Here is an 18123-nt window from a genome sequence, read left to right as displayed (position 1 = left end):
AATGACCCATCACAATCGGTTATAGACAGTTATTGGTGTTAGGAAGTAAGAAGGCTGGAAACAACAATTGTTTTAATGAAGTATCAGCCATTTTACACCAGTTAATGAAGATGAGAATAATTAATAAATGTCAATACAAAGACATTTTAACCCATGTTAAATAAGATGAGAAGCACAATCCTTCGTTTTAATTTCATGACAAGTGATCACATGGATTCATTTCCATACTGTTGTGGATTTTTTTAAACCCACCTTGTTGTGATCGTTGTCCTCCTGAAGGATTCTAACTGGCCGATTGTGGAATCCTATTTGACATCAGGCAGAGTTTAACGTTTGTCCGATTTGGTTATAAAATCCTACATAAAACCCTATCGACACTGATAAAACTGATGTCCACACAAGTCCTTCCTTGTGAAACAATTTATTTTCTAATTATCCACCATACACTTCTCACCCTCGTACAATGAACTTAAGAATCCCCATTGATTGCAATATTATTTGGTTCTATTTTATTTATTCTTACTTTGGTTAACAGTTAGACCAACCCGATTCAATTCACTTCCACATTACATCATAGAGTTTTATTCTAATTTGGTACTTGGTCAGTTCCAAGGAGTACAAGCCACTGAGATACTATACTTGCACTTGCACTAGAGCAGTACTTGCACTGAAACAATTTTACATTTCAAAGCATTTTATACTTTCATGAGAGAGTGGTGGGGGCTATTCAACCCAGACTGCAGACGTGTCCTTTAGAGGAGAAGCCACTTCGTACATTTCTAGGTAAAGGTTCGTTTGTTATCAGCTCGGTCACTCTGCTCCAGAACAACACATTTCTTAACATTTAGGGCAAAACTCTTTTGGCCAGAAAGGACAGCCAATTCAACTTGTAGCATAAAAGTTACATTTCTAAAACTCCATTTGTTACAATTTAGAATACATTGATATAAATTTTTCCCCCACACTCCCCCGTTTTTTTTTTTTTTTTAAAGGAAAATTTGAATCATTTTTCTTACACATGATTACCATGTCCCGTTCCTGAAGGAGAAAGATTTCCATTACTCAAGTTCAATCAACAATGGCAGCAAGTGCTCATATCAGAAAATGAGTGAGTTTCCATTTAATTTATGACCTGTTCATCAGCATGTCACACATTGAAAACATGCTACCCGAAGTCAGAAGATAAACAGGTCAGGGTGTGGATAGAGCAGCACCCAACGGGAAACACAATCGAAGCACTCCTTGAGCTGAGGAGAAGGTAGATGTGGGCAAGTACAAGCTTGAGCCGGACACTGGGTTGAAGGAGCGCAGTGTGGAACTCCAGGCCTGTCGTACATTGAAGCAACCACAGCAAGTTCATGATGTATTTGCAGAGCAGCAATCGAGAGTGTGGCTGAGAACATTCCTCCACGCAGGCACCACACAACGCCGACGTTAAGACTTTGCTCAACCTTCTCCTCAGTGGGTTTTTCTTTCTTTTCCCACATTGCTCCATTTTATCTCCTCAGGAAGGGGCATGATCACGTGTTGAATGCTCAATCACCAAAATCTGGGTTCTCCCATCGTCCAATCTTTGTGTGGAAGTTCTTTCCAAGCTTCATTTAGACAATATCGTACATTGCTTCAAAGACTGCTTTCAACACTCCGAAACAAACAAAGCATCAATTAAACACCAATCAATAAACGTCATGGGCACATGTATTTCAATAAGACTAACAAAGGTTCTTATAGAAGCATTTAACTTGCATTATATGTCATATCAAGATTTTAATCCCTTTCCTTGTTATTTCCCAAAACAACATGCTAAAATGTACAAAAATCCCAGTTGTACGTATACTCAAAACATCCATCTCATTTGCTATTTCCATCAACATTTTAAATCTCTGACATTTCCCATCTATCCACTTCTCTCTCATCAAAACAGCAAACACGCTGCCATTTTTCCAACTCACATACACAAACCATCTATCACTTCCTCTGACATTCTCAATTACAAATCCATTTTCCTTTTTCAAAACAAATAAATCATTTTAAACAGTTGTACAAAAATTGTCAAATCGCTTGTCAAATCTGTCATCAGGTGAATATCATTTAAATTGCAGCTCAAACACTCTGTCTGCACATGCAGCTACACCCTCCCCAAATTTTATCCCAGTTTTAGGGAAAGCATCTTAAACTTCAGACTAATAAACATCCAAACTCTCTTAAACAACTTTTTGGTCAAAACAATAAAATATTTCCTTTTAAAATCCATAAATGAAAAATTAAATCTTCAGCGTCTATCCAATTAAATCATGAATTTACCTTGACTGAATCGATCAAAGGGTTACACTGGGTTGTTTGCCATTGCCTTCCCAGCACAAGTTCAGGTAACCTCAACATTTGCAGACGAATAAAACAATATTTCAACGTCCATCCGAGGGAATCATCAATTATCTGTGAATTGTCCCACGTGCTAAACATCATCAAATCAATTTTAAATCATTCCAAATCACGTTTCGACATTTAAATCACATATTTTAAGTACAATGGTTACAACTCAGATCAAATCTTCAAAACATTTCTGACACGTCCCCAGAGCTTGCCCAGCACTTAAACCTGCCGGGTTGTGTAATTACAAATCATCACAATGCCAGCGAGAGCTCAACTTCCAAGACTTCACATTCCGAATACAGTATATCCCACATTCACAATTGTTATTTCAATTTATCCAAAATCCTTATGGTTTTTTACAATAAAACTTCAACACTTTTTCCTAAATGGACTTCACTTTAAACAGATTCAGTAGAGAGGGTGTGCCACACACACACACCAAGTAACAAGGAACAGGAAGTTCTCCCCACATCCGGTGGGAAGAAACAGAAAACTCTGAGACAGGCAAAACCCACAGTTTAGCATTACTCTGTCATGGCTTCAACACACACACTAACGAGCATTGCATCTCATTTTAAAGTCATTGCCAACGGCATGCACACTTCGACACAATAGCCCCATCCTCTTGAATCTGCATATAAATCGAATTTCACACTTAAAGCAAAGACTCGAACACAGACTAAGTGGAGAGACATGCCACCCCCCACAGATCAAGTGGAGGGGGGTCTCACACAGTGCAGCTTGCGACCTTCGCGTGAAACCACAATGCCAAGAATGCATAACATGCCATTTCCTACAGACCCACAGCTTAATTCAGCACGAGTTCGTCCTCAGACTGTCTTGCTGAGGTGGTTTTAATTATTTAATTTATTTTATGAATGTCCATCTCTTCACGTTTTATTTGTTGCAATATTATTATTTCTAACAAGACATTCATGTATCACATCGTCCAGAAATCTTAATTTTCCAGCGAGCTCACAATCGCATCCAATTCCAATTGAATTGAATTCACACACACAACTGTGACCTTTGCGCATTATCAGCACCAAACCATGGACATCCAGGCTATTTTATTTCGACTCTGCCTGATATTTCTTCCTTAGTTGTTAAAATATCGTCAAAATCCCAACAGAACACGTTTCATTGCAGTGAATATTGGACTCGCACAAGTTTCATTTTTTACTCTCAGCAACATGCATTTCAATGCAAATCACCAGCTACGCACCCAGCCGGTCAATCATCTCCTGCATCCTACAAAATTTACAGTCGACTTTCCCATATTTGGGGAAATCGCAGGGGTCACCCTTCCCACCTGAAGTGCAATGGGTAGGCTTTGCCCTGAGAACTGATGTGGTATCTAACTGATGACTGATGTTACCACGCCTTACCTAACTGATGTGGTATCTCCAATCAGGTATCAATGCAAACATGTATCTCACGCGTCCTATGCGCGGTCTGTGGCATGTCACTTCGTCATGCTCATTTCATCTGACTCCTCTTAACAATGAACTTTTTCTTTGTTCGAAATGCGTTACCTGCTGAGAGCGCTCTCCCTTACCTTCGCTCAAACACTTGTTCCTCCAGGCACTGCCTTCGGCAGATTAAGCACCTCCGGTCACGCGCACCGCACCAACGTCGATTCGAATCCGAGTCACCAGGCGCCAACTGTTGTGGATTTTTTAAACTCACCTTGTTGTGATCGTTGTCCTCCTGAAGGATTCTAACTGGCCGATTGTGGAATCCTATTTGACTTCAGGCAGAGTTTAACGTTTGTCCGATTTTGGTTATAAAATCCTACATAAAACCCTATCGACACTGATAAAACTGATGTCCACACAAGTCCTTCCTTGTGAAACAATTTATTTTCTAATTATCCATCATACACTTCTCACCCTCGTACAATGAACTTAAGAATCCCCATTGATTGCAATATTATTTGTTTCTATTTCATTTATTCTTACTTTAGTTAACAGTTAGATCAACCTGATTCAATTCACTTCCACATTACATCAGAGAGTTTTATTCTAATTTGGTACTTGGTCAGTTCCAAGGAGTACAAGCCACTGAGATACTATACTTCCTCAGGTACTTGCATTGAAACAATTTTACATTTCAAAGCATTTTATACTTTCATGGGAGAGTTGTGGGGGCTATCAACCCAGACTGTAGAGGTGTCCTTTCGACGAGAAGCCACTACGTACATTTCGAGGCAAAGGTTCGCTGTTATCAGCTCGGGTCACTCCGCTCCAGACCAAGACATTTATCAACATTTAGGGCAAAAGTCTTTTGGCCAGAAAGGACAGCCAATTCAACTTGTAGCATAAAAGTTACATTTCTAAAACTCCATTTGTTACAATTTAGAATACATTGATATAAATTTTTCCCCCACAATACCCACTACAAATTTACCCCACAAATGAATATGAAGCATTGTTGTTGTCTTTGGAAATTTATAATACCCTTTTCAATATCACAGAAAAAAACAATGTTTAGTTACAACCCAGGAAGCAGACACAAAACTACAAGTTTCACCCGGAGCATATGATATTTCTCAAATATCTTCCGAAATTGCTCACCTTATGAAAGAACAAGGCGATGAACCAAAAAATATTCTTATAAATATTCAAAAACATACTTCAAAATCAACCATTAAACTTGAAAATATTTACAAATTGGATCTCACAATTGATAATTTAGCGAGTTATTGGGTTTCTCAAAAAAGATTGAAAATAATGGAATGTTTTATCGTGATAATTTCATTCAAATATCCTCAAGTATAAAATCTGTATTAATTCACTCCAATTTGATTGAGTGTCAGTATATATCTACCTGTGTCAGGAAAAAACATACACAGGGTAAATTTTAGGATAACTGATCAAGATATTCGTATGATTTCCTTCAATGGATAAATTATATCCATCAGAATTCATCTTCGTGAAGTTTTCCAATGAATAAATACAATGTTATTTGTGAGGAAATGCGAGTTGGGAAAATATAAAATAGTTAATAAAGATGAGAATGGGATGTTCCTTTCACCATACTATTAGGGTGAAGGTGTGTATCTCGGTAGAGTATATACTATAAACCGAAGAACTAACAGGGTGGTGTAGGATATCTATTTCGAAATGAAGGACATGTGATAATTGATACTCTAATGGGTATAGGTTCAACTATTCTTAAACATAAAGACCAAATAGGTTAAACCACTTCTGCCATGGGAAACATTGTGGGTGCAATAAATAGTATCAAAGATGCTCAAAAGGAATCCATAAATTACAAGCTATCAAAGATATTAAGAATGGAAAAAATCAATTGTCTCCCAAAGAAAGAAAGAAAATAATCCAAATATTATGGTCGGGATTTCAAAAGTTTTAATTTTTTTTACTAAATAAATACAAGTATGGAAGTAATTGATAGTATCGATGATTTGGATGATACAATTGTCATCTCAAACTCTACTAAAAAGGAAAACTACTTCATGGTAAATGCTATAACGAACAGATTGGAAAACAAATGGAACAAAACGTTTTCAAAATGAATAATCAACAAACTTACCTAAATCTAGCTGAGAGTTTCTTGTTGTGTAAATTTACATTCACTAAGCATGGGAATAACACAAATGCCACACTCGTAAATTATTTCTCCTGGAAAATGTTTGATAGTATTAGTTTGTCTATTGGAACACAAGAAGTTGAAGCAGTTGATTATATCTCTGCTACATCTGAAATGATGAAATTTTCTCTATTTGTTTCATGATGGAATGGGTAAGGCATCTGCTAAAGGTTTCATTTCTGATATGGCAATGGGAACAAATGCAGACCCCGGTTATACTCAAAGAAAGGCAATGTATAACGGTGATACAAAAGCAGGCAATAGTTTTACTGTGGCAATCCCCCTTAAAGCTATATTTGGATTTTGTGATTACGATAAAGTTCTGCATGGACTTAAAATTAGATTTCAACTACAAAGGAATGATAATGAAAATTGATTGCATTTTGGGGTTAGTAATATCTTCACCACTCAGAATAAATTTCTTTTTGATAAAATGAGTTGGTATATTAGTGAATATACTCCTAATCTTAAAACAGAAGAGATATCAAATAGAACACTTAACTCAAAGAAACAGCTAAATGTATCATACCTTAAAATAAGATGTCAACACGTTAAACTGAACCAAACCACTTGCACGTGGGATTTGGGTGTTCTGGAAGGAAAGCCATGATACTGATGGCTCATTTTAAAGAAACCAGATGGAGATACTACTACTGATAGAATAATGCATTGAGTGATAATGCTAAGGTGAAACAACTTCGGGTTTCTCTGGATGGAACATTTTATTTTTATTGATTGGGGGAAAAAATGATTATGCTAAAGCATACAAGTCTTCCCAAAAGGTGTGTGAAAGCAATGGTCATAAAGAACCCATTTTGGATATGGTTGCATTTAAAAGCCTATATACAATCTCCACAAATGACCTGAGTTCTCAAAAGGAAACTACCAAGTCTGGTAGAGTGGATACTTCCCTATCCATTGAAAGAGGAGAGTGAAAAAGTTGAGAAATATTGTTTGCTTTTGGAAGAAACAGAATTACAGATTTATACAGATAATGGTGTTGTGATTAGTATCACATAATTTTTTGATAAATATATGAGTAGGAAAGTGCCAACTGCAGTATATGTTAATCAAATCAATCTTAATAAACTTAAATTATGCATACAAAATCAAAAGGCTTGTATGATTAACGTGAATACAATTCAGAGAAAAGGAGCTGTAAGAACTGATGTTTTGCTCACAAGAGAACAGGTGAAAATCTTGAACGATACCAGCTCACGAAAAGTTAAAATGTTAAAACCCATGTTGAAGAAATATTCAGTCAGGGAGACAAGTGGAGGATTTATTATATCCCTCCCTCTTTTGTGGGCAGGTCATGGGTGGTGGGACCTTTGATGGGTATTTCCAAAGCAGGAAAAACTGCTAATGAAAGGAAGGCTCAACTTCAGGCTCAAATAGACATGGAAAGATATAACAAAGAGTTGGAGAAACAAATTAGTGGAAATGGTGTAATTGTAAATTTTGCTGAAAAGTTTGAAAGCCTACCTGATAAAGCAAGATTGTTAGTTTGAGATACGCTTTCTTCTATCATACAAGCTGTTGTAAAATTAACTAAAAGAGGTAATGGATTATATCTTTCTCATAAAAAATGAGTATTGATGAGTGGTTTAAAGAATTTGGAAAGAATACAACATCAACTCTAAAACTTGCCAAATATTGCAAAAAAACTAAAAATTTATAATGTGGTTATTTGTATGAGTGATGAATGACCAAAGTTGTCTAAAAATACAAAGAATATTATTATGAATTTAGACGATAATAATGGGAACGGTTCTCATTGGGTTTGTATTTTTAATAGTCAAGACAAATATTATTTTGATACTTTTGGTCTTCCACCACCTGTTGAAGTTATAAAATTCTCACAGAATGGTGTTTATCAAACATTTCCAGTCCAAGACTTGAATCCTAATTGTTGCAGGCAATTATGTTTATACGTATTATTTTATCTCAACAATATTCAGGATTTTTATAATATCATTATTAATCTAATGTAAATGAGTTATGTTGGAAAAGGTGGTTCTACCTTTGGTGTATCCCAAGAATTGGATATTGATTTTTCAAATTATTATACAAAATGGCAGGCTTAATGACAAATATAGTCCAACAAAAAAAATTACAATGAAAAATGCTTTTAAATTTATCAATTATCCAAGCTCGAGAGATGTAAATGACTTGATGAGATAAAGTGATTTATCACAATATATATATATATATATATATATATATATATATATATATATATATATATATATATATATATATATATATATGTACACACACACACACATTCTTAAATAAAACAGCTGTGTATTCTAAAGATATAGAAATGTTGATTTTTACCTCCAGGTCCTACAAAATTCACAGTTCCAAATGAAATTAAATTTTATGAAGAAGGGCATATCGTTTTTATGAGAATTAAACCTTGGGTATATGATATGAATATTAGGGTATAATTGATCATTTGAAATCAACCTACAAGACCTGAAATATTTTAATCAGTCTCATAAGGAAGAATATTACCCATTTGGTGGAGATAATGATATATGTGGAAGCACTATTACCAAACAACAAATAAAGGAATTTAATAAGGCTAAAATCAATAAAGGTCCCAATGATAAATAAATCCCAGATCCATGATCACAAGATAAGAGTCACTGTCGATGCCAGCAGGACCTTACAACCTGCCGAGAAAATAAAGAAAAACTCTCGTTCCATGAAGTTGGAACTCTTGGTGATTAAATGGGCTGTGAAGGACCATGTTTACCTCATTGGAGCCAAATTCACCATTTTCACTGACAACAACCCTTTGAGTCACCTACAAACAGCAAAACTGGGAGATCTGGAACAATATTGGGCTGTGCAGCTTGCTCTCTGATTTTGACAAAAAATACCATGGTGGTAAAGTAAATACCAATGCCGATGCCTTGTCATGGAAAGGGACAACTCTGTGCAGACAACAATGTCAAATGAAGATGACTGCCTTGCAATACTCCCAGTGATTGTACATTAACTGCACTACCCAGGGAGTTGAAAGGTTGTCATTGGGAAGTCGACAATTTTGATGCAGTCCTGATGAGAGAAGTGCAAGCATCAGCTCTTGGAGAGTCAAAAGCAGTGCCAAAATTCCCGTCCTTCTCCCAAGAAGAATTGATAAACCCGGTGTGACGTGACAAAATGTTTTACATCAAATAGAGGAGACAGCGCATCCAGTGATAAAGGCCCTTTCGGGCCTTTGTGCCCTTTTGGACTGCAAGACGGAAGCCTGGTCAGAATGAGTGTGAAAAAATGTCTAGAAATACACTCCTGTTATTTAAGCAGTGGAAGTGAATACAGTCCAAAGGAGGAGTTATGTACTTCACTGTGCAGGACCCAATGGAAGGACACCTTGAACAGCTCCTACTACTGCAGGTGTTGAAATGTAGGGTGTTGGAAGCTCTACATGACTAACTCGGTCATCAAGGAATGGAATGGACCACAGGGCTTATACGAACAAGATGCTATTGGTCAGGAATGCATGGGGATGTTCAGAAATGGTGTAAGAGTGTGAGAGATGGGTGATGGCCAAGGATCCGCATCCCAGTTTGAAAACAGCCATGGGTCCCCGACTCAGGAAGCAACCTTTGCATGTTTTGGCTATCGATTTTACTGTGCTGGAGCCAGCAGATGGCAAGGTAAATGTCCTGTTAATGACAGATGTGTTTACCAAGTATGTGTGGGCAGTTCCAACAAGAGATCAGCTCGCACTGATGACCGCCAATGCTCTAGTGAGGAGTGGTTCCTCTCCACATGCATTCCAACCAAGGAGGAAACTTTGAATCCCAGCTAGTCAAAGAACTTTGTAATATACATGGCCTAAAGAAGTCCCGGACAACACCGTATACCACAAGGGAATGGCCAATGTGAATGTTTTAATTGTTGTGAGACCATTACCAGCTATGAAGAAAAAACATTGGCCAGAGCACATAAAAGAAGAACTTTATGCCTACAATGCAACACCACACAGTTCTACGGGTTATTCACCCTTTTAGCTCATGTTTGGAAGAGATCCAAGGATGCCAGTGAACTTGTTGTTAGACCCAGGGAAGGATAGTGATGAGCCACAACCCATAAATTAATGGATTGTCAATCATCACACCTCTTTATCTGATGCTTTATATGACAAAGCAGGGAAGCAGCTTGACAAGGTAGCCAGCAGTCAAAAAGGGGGTATTCGACTACAATGCAAGGAAAGCGACTTTCACTATAGGCCAACGTGTGCTGCTCTGGAATCGGACTTACAAAGGTCGTCACAAATGCCAAGACATTTGGGGCTTGGATGTCCATAAAGTAGTGAGACGGCTGCATCCTGGGAAAGCTCTCCACATAGTCAAACCTGTTGATATGTCAGGACCATGTCGATGTGTAAACTGTGCCGAAATGAGGGCATTCCAGATACCACAGGCTCCCATGACAGCATGTGCCAAAGGGATCTTGCAGCCCCAATAACTGGCAGATGCTAATGGTGAATCTTCCAATCGTGAGGAGTCTGGGATGCTATGGCTAGTGCATTCACCTGGTTTGGAAGGGAATGAACAGAATGAGACCGAATTTGAACAGACCCAAAGTGAGACCCATAACCCAGAAGCACACCAAGTTGCTGAGACATTGCTTCCTTGGAAATCAATGTGATCTGCAGCGGAGAAACATTCTTGCCTTCGTAAGGAACAAAGTTCAGTGCTCAGCGTGGAAATGGAGACCTTGTCAGACTTGCGATAACTTGAGTGCGACCCATGGAGAACGACTTGTGTGAATTGCTTTCCAGGAGATGGAAGCCTGGTTGCAAGGGAACATGTTATTCAAGATATGTTGAGGAACTTGATTTTCATATTTCGGTTGATTCTGATATTCTTGTGTTCCTTGCCTGCGATACTGTAGATTGTCATGGATGAGAATTGGAAGCAGGGAAGAATGTGGCATAGTGAATGCCGTACAACACATTCATAGTGTTGTTTATTTTACAGAATAGCTTGTTCTGACACCGTTTTTTGTTCCTAATCACTATTCTCATGCAGAAACGTGTTTTACATCAAATTTTAACTTGGAGTAAGCAAAACAACACATTTTACACAAGAAACCTTATTCATTAAAAAAAATGGTCTAATTCGCCAAACACAAGCGTTTTTAACAGATTAATTTATTCTGACACCGTTTTTCGTTCCAAAACACTATTCTAATGCAGAAATGTGTGTTTTACATCAAATTTTAACTTGGAGTAAGCAAAACAACACATTTTACACAAGAAACCTTATTCATTAAAAAAAATGGTCTAATTCGCCAAACACAAGCGTTTTTAACAGATTAATTTATTCTGACACCGTTTTTCGTTCCAAAACACTATTCTAATGCAGAAATGTGTGTTTTACATCAAATTTTAACTTGGAGTAAGCAAAACAACACATTTTACACAATAAACATTATTCATGCATAAATGGTCTGAGTAACCTAATACTAGTTTCTTTTTTAACAGATTAGCTTGTTCTGACATAGTTTTTTTTGTCCCAAATCACAATTCTAATGCAGAAATGTGTTTTGCATCAAATGTTCACTTGTAGTAAGCAATAAAACACATTTTACACAAGAAACCTTATTCATGCAAACATGGTGTGGTTTGCCAAATGCAAGTTTTTTTTTTTTTTTTTTTTTTTTTAATACTAGTGCGTGCCCGTAGGTGCGTGCCCATACGTGCAAAAAAAAACAAACTTTCAAACCGCGTGCCAGAAACAACAACCACACAGGCCGTTCACTCTCGCGTTCTCGCGACAACTACACTTCCACACAGAGAGTTAATTAAAATCAAGTTTACCTCCCTGTCCTTGCTTGCCATAACATTCGCTGCCATGTAACCGGCACGGCCCGTGACGTCATCGTCGGTCGGCCGCGCACCGGCCTACGCAGCCACGCCTACGCAGCAACGTGTCATGTCATTGGTTGGTAAATAAATGGCCGCAGCAACGTGTCATGTCATTGGTTGGTAAATAAATGGCCATAACTTGGGAAGGACTTATCCAATTAATATCAAACCTTGAAAAGGCACATCCTCAGGTCCCCAGCAATAAAGCTGGCAAGTTTCAATGAGATCGGACCAGTGGTTGTCGAGAAACAGCGGTCACAGACACACGTACACACACACACACACACACACACACACACACACACACACACACACACACACATTGCTGGAATTGTAGATAGATAGATGAGCTTGTTTTGACACAGTTTTTTGTTCAAAATCACTATTCTAATGCAGAAACACATGCTTGCCATCAAATTTTAGATTGTACCAAGTAAAACAACATATTTTACACAATAAACATTGTTCATGGATAAATGGTCTGATTTACCCAAAACAAATTATTTTTTTAACAGATGAGCTTGTTCTGACATCGTTTTTTGATCCAACTCACTATTCCAATGCAGATTCGCATGTTTGTAATAAAATTTTACCTTGTATTAAGCAAAACAACACATGTTACGTGAAAACCTTATTCATGAAAAAATGGTCTTATTTGCAAAATACAAGTGTTTTTAACAGATTAGTTTGTTTTGGTGCCATTTTTTGCTTCAAATCTCAATTATAATGCAGAAATGTGTGCTTTACATCAAATCGTGTATATTTGGTGGAGAGCTTTGGTATGTCAGGTCAGGTCAGGTATAGGAGCATGCGCTGGAGCAATGCGTTGCTGCATCCACTTTCCACCGGTACTCCATGAGCCTCCGTCTGGCCATCCCCATCTCCTTGAGATGCTGATCAACCTCCTGCAACCATGAGGTGTGTGGTCGACCCACTGGCCTCCTCCACTCACGAGGCTCCCTCACTGAGAGAATCTGGTGAGCAGGATCAGCATCAAGAAAATGAGCCACATGTCCATACAGCTGCAGCTGACACGGGCGATGCAGGAAACAAATCTCATTTGAGTGTCTCTCAGCAACTGCTCGTTGGACACAAGGTCTCACCAGCAATAGCCAAGGATTCTCTGAAGAGACCTGGTACCAAAGGAATTAAGTCTCCATCTCAGATCCCTGGTCAAAGTCCAAGTTTCACATCCATAGAGCAAGACTGGAAGCACCAAGGAGCTGAAGACTCAGAATGTCGTCCTGCAAAGATACTGGAAGCGCCACACCCCATGATCCAATGAATCCATGACTTCACAGGGCCGAACCAGACATCTATTGACCTCTGGCAACAGCCAGCAGAGATATAAATATCACTGCCAAGGAAAGTGAATCTCTCCGTGACCTCAACATCCTAACCACAAAGGTACAGACAAGATAGCAGCATCCAAGATGTCATTGAAAGCCTGGATCTTAGTTTTGACCCAGGAAACCCATAATCCCAGCAGCTCCAACTCCTCATTCAGCACCTCGAGGGCCCCCAAAAGGATGTGCAGAGTCTCCGCAAAGATGACTGCATCATCTGCGAAACCAAGGTCAGAGATCTTGACATTCCCAAACAATTCACCGCAGCTTGATTTCTCTGACATCCTCCCCAGAATCCAGTCCAGACAAGCGCTGAAAAGTGTGCAGGGGGGGGGGGGCAGTACACGCCCCTGATGAACTCCAGTAACAACTGGAAATAAGTTGGAGATTGTATCATCACATCTCACAGCACTCTCAGTACCAGAGTGTCGTTCAGACATCAGTTTCATCAGTTTTGGTGGCACCCCACGAAGACCAAGAATCTTCCAGAGGGAATCCCGATTCACTGAATCGAATGCTTTGCAGAGATTGACACAGGCTGCAAGCAGCCTTTGCCAAAGCTTTCATCTGCATCTGGTAAGGAGCAGAAGAGCAAGGATACAGTCAATCGTTGACCTCTTTGATGTAAAGCCTGACTGCTCTGGACGCTGGTGCTCAAGCAGATGATGGCGAACCTTATCAAGAATTATCCGAGCAAAGACCTTGCCCGGCACTGAGAGCAGCATCACCCCTCAGTAGTTGTTGCAGTCCTGGCAATCACCCTTCCTTTTCCAGAGAGGGACAACAAGGCCCCTCTTCCAATCAGTTGGGATGATACCCGTGTTCCAGGCAGAGCAGAGCACTGCAGGCAATGACACGAGTACAACATTTCCACCAGCCTTTAGAAGTTCAGCATGGATGCCATTGATACCAAGAGCTTTACCCCATTTCAACCTGATCACCACTGCCTGTGTTTCAACAAATGAAGATGGATCACAGTGGATTGGAGGGTCAGCAATCGGGATAGTCACACTGCTGACATCCAACTCGACAGCTGGTGGATCAGTCTGGTACAGCCATTCAAAGTAACTGGCCCAGCAGGCGTTCACTTCAGACTCCTCTGTCAAGAGCCCACCACCCTCCGCTCTAACTGCAGTACACCGAGGGATGGGCTTGGATGAACGCAATGCGTGAATTCTCCTGTAAGCAGGATGAGAATCACTTGACCACAGATGATGCTCAACAACCTCACAGATTCCTTGAACTTAGGCCTCCTTGTCCACCCATAGCGCATGTAGAGTTTTATGCCTCAGCTCCCTGAAGAGCTCAGCTCTGCCATTCAGCCTGGCCCTGCAACTCTGGTCAATGGTATCCAGTGTCCCTTGAGAGACAAAATTCTTCTTCGCCCGATGGTGAGTTCCAATACATCTTCCGGAAACATCAAGGACTCCCCAACACTTCCTGATTCCCCAAAGCACCCAGACCCCCAAAATCCCCATTCAGCCTGTTTGCAAACTCCTCAGCTACCCTCTCATCCTTGAGTTTAGCAACATCCAGCCGAGGCTGGGATGGTACCATTCTCCAGGATTTAAGCTGCAACTTCAGAGTTGCTACACAAGCCTGTGATGGGTATTGAGGAACTGAGCACTCCGGTAGACCCTGCAGTTCTGGATCATCCTTCAGCGACCATCAATGAGCACATGGTCAATCTCCTTTGCCACAACATCAGCATTGGAATACAAAGTCCAGTGATGGGCCTGTGGGTGCTGAAATCATGAACCAACCACCTTAATTCCATGACTTCTTGCAAAGTGAAGGAACTTCGTGCTATTCTGGTTCACAGTTCCAGACCCATGGGGACCAACACACACCTCATAACCATCCCTATCAGTGCCAGTTGATGCAATGAAATCCCCCAAGACTAGCATTGTATCTCAACTGGGGCACTGATCAACCACAGACTCGAGCGTGGCATAGAATTCATCCTTCGCGGTGAGATCACTCGCCTCAGAAGGAGCATATACAGAGACCAGGGGAACGACACACAAGGAGTGACCAATCCATCGTCTCATAAAACGCTCGTTGACCAGTGTTACCTCAATTATCATTGGAGTCAGTGTATTGGACACAGCTACAGCAACTGCTTGAACATGGTAACCATCAGAGCGACCAGACGAATAGTAGGTGTAACCACCCGCCATGATCTCACCACTATTCAGTCTCTGAACCTCAGTGCGTGCAATACCTATGTTCAAACACTTGAATTCAGATGATAATAGAGACAGGTGATCATCAACTCTTTGGGATAGGAAATTCCAGACACCCACCTGAAGGGACTACCTCAGACTAACCCAAGGAGAGCGCCGTTTGGTGGGCGACACCTCAGCACCACTTCGCCACACACCACCGCAATCTGACTCTGTGGTTTTCCTCCTCATCAAGGAATTGGGGTCCTGAAGGTTTTGCCACAATCCCGTCACCCGGTGAGCTGCTCTGCAAAGGGCAGCAGCACAGGAGGTACTCTCTTGGACTGGGTTTTCAGATTTCCTTACATTTGTTGGTTGTGCGGAATGAAGTGTTTTATGGTGGTCGGAGTGCGGAATGAAGTGTTTTATGGTGGTCGGAGTGCAAATCCTGCCACCAACCTCCTAAGAAAACATTAACGCAACTGTGGGAGGACATCTGCAGATACAGTTGCGCACTTGATATGGATGGCTGTTGACTCACAAGGAGCACTTCCACCCTTTAAAAGGCTTTGTTTTTAATCCTGCTGGGTGTCCATATCCATCCACCCTCCTCACCAGAAAACCTGGTGGGGGAGATTGTTTCATCGCCGACTACCCGACCATGAAACAGGTTAGTGCAAGTTTACATGGTACCTGTAGCAAGTGACAGATCTAATCTGGCTTGGCCTGACAATGGGTATGTGACACTAACAAAATGATTAGATTTTGGTGAAGATGCGCATCTGATAATGTTTTTGGTGATTTCGCACCATTGAGAGAGAGAATGGGGCCAAAAACGACACATAGCAGGATATCTGAAAAGAGGGTACAGATTTGGACGAAACTTTTTTTTTTTTTTTATACCTTGGTCGAGGCTCGTATGAGAGCTAACACACAACTCACAGCAAGGAGGAAGGGACAAAACAGTGGGGAACAGACACATTAGGTGAACTGTGGAAGGGAGAGGGATGGGGATGGGACGGGGAACATGGCGAAGAGAAGATGGACATTTCAGGGACTTTCAGGAAGGAAAGCAGGAGAAATGAAGGAAGTGGGCTTGGGTGGATTATCGGGGGTAGAAAAGATCGAGGATTTGGATGGGGGAAGATAAGAGGTGGTGGTGAACAGCTGTTTTGAAAGCCTGGAGGGAAGAATGGGAAAGAATAGAGTGAGGAAGTTTATTCCAAAGGCGGGAAAAAAGAGGAATGAAAGAGTGAAGATGAGCAGTGATTCGTGATTTTGGTAGTTTTACCAGAAGGGGGTTGTTGGCGGACCTTGAGCGCCCTGTGGAAATGTGGTGGGGACAAATCGCAGAGAGAGCAGGGGGGGCAAGGCTGGAGGGGAGTCGGTAGAAGACAGAAAGACCACCGACCAACCTGCGGTGATTGAGTGAGAGGCGCAAAGACTCAGCTTCATTGCGGGAGATGCCGATGATCTTAAATGCCCTGGTTTCGACAGCGTGAAGCCGAGAAAGGTGGGAGGCAGAAGCACCAGCACAGAGGGGAGAGCAGTACTCCATCAGGCTACGGACAAAAGCTTTGTAAGTGGTCAGGAGCTCAAGAGGGCCGAGGAAGGACTTAGCACGACGGAGGATTCCCAGTCGGCGACTGGCTTTTGAGGCGAGGTTGGAAATGTGACTTTCCCAGGAAAGGTCATGGCAGATAGTGAGACCTAGAAGCTTGAAAGAAAAGACTTCTTCCAGAGGATTGTTGAGAAAGTGGATGGGAGGTTTTGTAAACGGTCCTTTCGAAGAGACATAGTGAGAGTGTGAGATTTGTCTGGATTGAAAGACATGTTCCACGTGTTGGACCAGTTTGTGATTTTATCCAGATCTGCAGTGAGCGAAGAAGCTGCTGCTTGCCGGTCTGAGGGATGACAGATGGTACGGCAGAGGGTGGAGTCGTCAGCAAAGAGAAATAGAGGATTTCCAGAGAGTCCGAGAGATCATTGATGAAAACCAGAAAAAGAACAGGGCCCAGAACGCTACCTTGAGGAACTCCAGCCTGCACAGGAAGAGGGGATGAAAGAACTCCATTTAGGGCCACACGTTGACTGCGACAGGAGAGGAAGTCTGCGAGCCATGAGTGGAGATGGCCTTGAATACCATGGGAAGAGGGTTTGGTGAGTAGGGCAGGGTGCCAGACTATGTCAAAAGCACGTGATATGTCCAGGGATACGGCTCGGATTTCCTGTCTCGCATTGAGGACCTCCATCCATTGTTGGGAGAGCAGAAGCAGCATATCCAGGGTAGAGTGACCTGGTCTGAAACCAAATTGATGATTGGAAATCAAGCCATTGGAGAAGAGGAAGGATTTCATATCTGAGGCGATGATGGATTCCATCACCTTGCTAATGATTGGGAGAAGGCTGATTGGTCTGTAGTTATAGGGATCTGTTTTTGCACCTTTTTATGCAGGGCAGTGATGTTAGCAGATTTCCAAGCAGATGGCAGATGACCTTGGGAAAATGAGAGGGTGAATAGAACAGAGAGAGGGTGAGCAAGAGCAGAAGAGCAGGCTTTGAGGACACGTGGGCTGATGCCGTCTGGACCAGTTGCAGAATCTGACTCGAGGTTTGAAAGCAAGCTCTCCACCTTGTCAGGAGAAAAGGATACAGAGTCCAGGGACAGTTGGGTGCGACTGGGTAAAGTGGGTAGAGATAGAGATGGGTTTAGGACACAAGATTTAGCTGCAAACAC

The 18123-nt window shown here is 41.0% G+C and overlaps 1 long non-coding RNA gene across 1 annotated transcript in view; it reads right to left on the bottom strand.

Annotated features, from left to right (window-relative positions):
* Window positions 1-234: 234 nt before the first annotated feature.
* LOC147026318 (uncharacterized) overlaps window positions 235-18123 on the bottom strand; it is a 79985-nt gene continuing 62096 nt past the window's right edge. Inside the window, exon 4 of the long non-coding RNA XR_015058279.1 lies at window positions 235-1642. This is a non-coding gene — a long non-coding RNA (uncharacterized LOC147026318). The remainder of the gene's footprint in view (window positions 1643-18123) is intronic.

This window comes from Eptatretus burgeri, chromosome 5 (assembly GCF_056783735.1).
Source record: "Eptatretus burgeri isolate ZD-2024b chromosome 5, Ebu_testis_v1, whole genome shotgun sequence".
Classification (NCBI taxonomy): Eukaryota; Metazoa; Chordata; class Myxini; order Myxiniformes; family Myxinidae; genus Eptatretus; species Eptatretus burgeri.
The sequence above is the reverse complement of the archived record's forward strand: the minus strand, read 5'-3'. Positions and strand labels throughout refer to the sequence as shown.